Source organism: Lynx rufus, unplaced genomic scaffold (assembly GCF_022079265.1).
Source record: "Lynx rufus isolate CCGP_SWC_20201006 ecotype Redwood Valley unplaced genomic scaffold, mLynRuf1.p SCAF_50, whole genome shotgun sequence".
NCBI lineage: Eukaryota > Metazoa > Chordata > Mammalia > Carnivora > Felidae > Lynx > Lynx rufus.
The window spans coordinates 933,771-938,807 of record NW_025814868.1 but is presented as its reverse complement, the minus strand read 5'-3'; the positions used below and the strand labels follow the sequence as shown (position 1 = coordinate 938,807).

At 50.7% G+C, this 5,037-nt stretch overlaps 1 non-coding gene across 1 annotated transcript; it reads left to right on the top strand.

Annotated features, from left to right (window-relative positions):
* Window positions 1–136, top strand: LOC124527569 (U4 spliceosomal RNA). The gene has a single exon (XR_006965921.1). It is a non-coding gene; the product is annotated as a U4 spliceosomal RNA (small nuclear RNA).
* The last annotated feature ends 4,901 nt before the right edge of the window (window positions 137–5,037 follow it).

The following is a 5,037-nucleotide window of genomic DNA, read 5'->3' as shown; positions in this document are numbered from 1 at the left end:
AGCTTTGCGCAGTGGCAGTGTCGTAGCCAATGAGGTTTATCCGAGACGCGATTATTGCTAATTGAATACGTCGCGTTTTCGTACGCGGTCACCTGTGGATGGACGTGGGGCTACCTTCTGACTGCCGTGAGCGCGGGTCGAGTCCTTGCTTCCGGCTCCTTTGGGGGAGCGCCTGGGAGCGGCCTTGCGAGCCACATCATCATTCTGTGTTTAACTCTGTAAGGAATCGCCAAACTACGTAATAACCACAGCCTTCCACTATCCCCACCAACAGTGCACAAGGAGGGCTCTCTCCTGGGGTGCAGACTGCCGACAAGGGGTCAGGGGGCTCCGTGGGGGCTCTCCCACGACGGCGCGGCCCCCCTTCCTGCGGGCCCCACCCGCATGACCCAGCCACCTGCTGACACCGTCACCTCTTGGGGTTAGGATTTCAACACGTGGACTTGGGGGGCACACGTGCAGACCGCAGGAAGCTCGAACAGGTTTTCGGTGGAGTTCAGAGTTTTCTATGTGTACGATCATGTCATCTGTGACCAGGGATAGTTTGTCTTTTCCCCTTTCAATCCAGGCCCCTTGTGTTTCTCTTTCTTGCCTGGTGGCCCTGGCTCTGCTGAGCGGGAGTGGTAAGGGCCGGCATCTCTGCCCCCGATCCGAGAGGCAAAGCTCTCGTCTTTCGCCACCGGGAAGGACGTGAGCCAGGCGCTTGCCGTATGTCCCCTTTACCGTGACATAGTTGTCGTCTGATCCTGCGTGGTTGAGCGTGTTTATTCTGAAAGGGTCTTGAATTCTGGCAAATTCTTTTTCTGCATCAGTCGAGATGATCGTGCGCCCCCCCCATTCCATGAATGGGGTGACTGGCTGATTTGTGGAAGCCGGACTGTGCTTGCATCCAGGGAATAAACCCCACCTGGTCATAGTGTCTAACTCTCTAACACGCATCTCAGTTGCTTTGCTAGTGTTTTGTTGAGGATCGTTTGCACCAGTATTCGTGATGGACACCAGCCTGTGTTGTTGTTTTCCTTCCTTTCTTTTTCTGTCTTTGTCTGGCTTTGGTGTCAGGGGAACGATGGCCTCACGGTGACGTCCGAGCTGTCCCCCCTCTGCAGTTTTCCGGAAGAGTCTGAGAAGTATTGGTGTTAGTTCTTCTGTAAGCACCTGGCGGCCTCCCCGGTGAGGCCTTCTTGTCCCTGAGACTTTCTTGGCGGGGAGGGACGCGATTACTGACTCACGCTCCCCGCTGACCACAGGTCCCCGTATTTTATGGGTCGGTTTTGTTAGATCGTGCGTTTCTAGGACTTTGTCCTTCTCTTCCAGTTTATCCAATGCGACCAAAATTGCTCATGGCATTCTTTACGATCGCATTTGTGTCTGTGAAATCAATAGTAACGCCCCTTCCACCTTCGGTTTTAGCCATCCGCGGCTTCCGCTTGTTCTCCGTCCACCCAGCTCGCGGTCTGTCTGCTGGTCTTTTCAGACCGGACTTTTGGTTTCGCTGGTTTTCTCTGCTGTCTCTGCCTCTTTTATCCCTGCTCGAACCGTTATCGCTGCCTTCCCTCCGCGAGCTCCCTCCTGTTTCTGGGGCCGGGAGGTGTGCGCTCGGTAATGGACCCGGGGTCTTCCCCGTCCGGCGTCGCACCTGGGCACGTCCCCCTTGGCGCCCCCTCGCCGAGACTCACAGTCTGGCCTGTTGTGTTTCCGTGTTCATTGATCTCCCCGTGCCCCCTGATCTCTCCTTTCACCCGCTGGTCGCTTGAGACCGTGTTAACTTGCACGTGTTTGTGAACGTTACACTTTTCTCCCATTGCCGGTCTGTAGCTTAGCCCCTTTGTAGTCGGGAAAAAAGAGCCCGCATGACTGTAATATTTTTGAATGTATTAAAACCTGTTTGGAGCATCAGGTACAGTTTAGGCGGGAGGACGTTCCGCGTGAACTGGGGGCACACGTATCTTCGGCCCTAGCGAGTGTCCGCGTGTGGGGCAGGGGTAACGGGTTCATGGTGGGTGCCAGTTCCGTTTCCTTCTTCGCCCTCTGCCTGGCTCTTCTGCCGTCCCGGGAGCGCAGGGCGGGAGCCTCCGACTGTCACCTGGGCCTCTCCGCCTCTCTGCACGTGGTTGCGTCCGTGAGGTTTGTAATTGCGGCATTTTCTCGCTGAATTGACTCTTTACCCATAATACCCTTCTCCGACTCTTCTAACCGTTTGGAATTTAAAGTCTAGTTTATGAGGTGCTGATGCGGCCGCCCTAGCTCTCTCCTGGTTACCGTTTGCACGGAAGATATTTTTCTAAGCTTTTCACACGTAACCTGTCTGTAACCGTAGCTCTAACGCAAGTGTCTTACAGACAGCGTGTAGTTGGGTTGTGGTTCTTATTTACTTTTATTTTTGTTTTGTTTTATTTGATTTTTTAAGTAATCTCTACACCCAACGTGGGGCTCGGACTCAGGACCCCGAGATCAAGACCTGTGTGCTTTACCGACTGGCCCAGCCAGGTGCCCTTGGATTGTGTTTTTCTTTCTTTGTTTTTTTTTTTAATTTATTTATTTGTTAATTTACATCCAAATTAGTTAGCATATAGTGCAACAATGATTTCAGGAGTAGGTTCCTTAGTGCCCCTGACCCCTTTAGCCCATCCCCCCTCCCACAACCCCTCCCATAACCCTCAGTTTGTTCTTCATATTTAGGAGTCTCTTCTGTTTTGCCCCCTCCCTGTTTTTATATTATTTTTGCTTCCCTTCACTTATGTTCATCTGTTTTGTCTCTTAAAGTCCTCATATGAGTGAAGTCATACGATATTTGTCTTTCTCGGCCTAATTTCGTTTAGCATAATACCGTCAGTTCCATCCACGTAGTTGCAAATGGCAAGATTTCATTCTTTTTGATTGCCGAGTAATACTCCCTTGTATGTATATACATCTTCTTTATCCATTCATCCGTCGATGGACATTTGGGCTCTTTCCATACTTAGGCTATTGTCGATAGCGCTGCTATAAACATGGGGGTGCCTGTGTCCCTTCGAAACAGCACACCTGTATCCCTTGGGTAAATACCTAGTAGTGAAATTGCTGGGTCGTAGGGTAGTTCTATTTTTAGTTTTTTGAGGAGCCTCCATGCTGTTTTCCAGAGTGGCTGCACCAGCTGGCATTCCTAACTATTTAATTTTTTTAATGTTTATTTGTCTTTGAGAGAAAGGGAGAGAGAGAGACGGAGAGGGCGGGAGGGAGAGAGAGAGGCAGAGAGAGAGAAGGAGACAGAATCGGAAGCAGGCTCCAGGCTCCGAGCTGTCAGCACAGAGCCCGACGCAGGGCTCGAACCCACAAACTGTGAGTTTGTGACCTGAGCCAAAGTCAGATGCTTCACCAACGGAGCCACCAGGTGCCCCTGGCGGGGGTTTCATAAATCAACCCTGATTAAATCAACCTGTGCACATGTGCAGTGAGTACTGACAACGACAGGCTTCCTCCACCGGGTTACGGTTCGCCTCCTGTGCGTCTTCGTTCTTTGTTCCCCCCGTGACTGCCTTCTTTTGTGCTTCGTTGGTTTTCTGTAGTGATGGCTTTTGATTCCCTTCTCATTTCCTTTGGTGTCTATTCCATGGGCGTCTTTGTGCTGCTCGTGGGGCCACCCAACACCCCAGGCTTCCGTAGCCCACGTGGGCCTGCTGCCGACCGAGCTTCCGGTATACACGCTCCTTGTGCTGCTGTGGTGACAAGTCACGGCTGCTACCGTGGACGCCCAGCAACACGGATTTGTGGTTTTCATGCATTTGTCTTTTAAATCCCGTAGAAAATTAAAAGTGGAGGGGCAAACAGAAATTATAGTAACATTGACTTCTATATTTGCCCACATGCTTAGCTGTACAGGAGACCTTCACTCCCTCGTACAGCTTTGATTTACCGTCTAGTGTCCCTCACTGCAGCCCAAGGGGCTCCTTTCCGTACTCCTTGTAAAGCAGGTCTTGTAATAAGACTCTCCCTCAGCTTCTGTTTCTCTGGAAATGTCTTAATCTCTCCCTCGTTTTCGAAGGACAGCAGCTCTCCCAGAGAGAATTCGTGGCTGGCTGCTGTTTCTTCCAGGACTTTCACATCCACCATCCACTCCCTTCTGTCTCCTGAGATTTCTGGTGGGAAGTCAGCCGACAGTTTTTCGGTGGAGAGAACATGCACGTGCCAAGATGCTTCTGTCCGGTCCTTCCAGGGTCATCTCCCCGTCTCTCAGCGGTCTGATTACGATGTGTGTCAGTGTCGATCTCTCGGAGTTCATCCTACTTGGAGATTGTCGTGCTTCTTGGAAGTTTTCACTTTTATTCCTTCCAACATTTCTGCCCCTTTCTCTTCTCTCCTGGGTCACTCACCGTGCGTATGTCAGCCCAGGGCCCCTCCTGCACGCGCACTTCTCACTCTTCCCTTCTAGCAAATTCCTCACTTCAGTTGTTGTACGTTTCAGCTCCAGAATTCCTGTCTGGTTTCTTAATAACGGTTTTTATCTCTTTGTCGACATTCTCATTCTGGGCGCGCATCGGTTGCCTGATTGCCTTTTGTTTCCCATCTGGGGTCCCCTTTGCCCTCCGAGCACACCTAACACAGCTGTTCCAAAGTCTTTGTCCAGTAAATCTTCCTTGGGGATGATTTTGTTCCTTTTAATGGCCATGTCTTCTTTGTGAGCCTTGTGATTTTCGTTGAAAACTGGGGACGTGACTATTATAATTAAGGTAGCTCTGGAAATTAGAACCTCCGCCTTCTCCAGTGTTTGCTGGGTTTTTTTCTCTGCCTTTTCTTCTCCTCTCTTCTCTTTTCCTCCTTCCTTATTTCCTTGCTTCCTTTCATTGTTGTTGAAGGCTGTCCCGTCCATTTGTTTTGAGACTTGTCCAAACATTTTTACAAAGACTGTTCCTTACCTGGTGTGATCACTGAAGTCTCTGCTCCTTTAGTTCGTGTTCAGCTCATGCTCTGGTAGAGTTTTCTCAACTACCTCGAGCTTCTGCAGTCTTACAGCCTGGCTCTGTGCTGGGACGGGTCTTCAGCACTCGGGCAGGCTTGCTC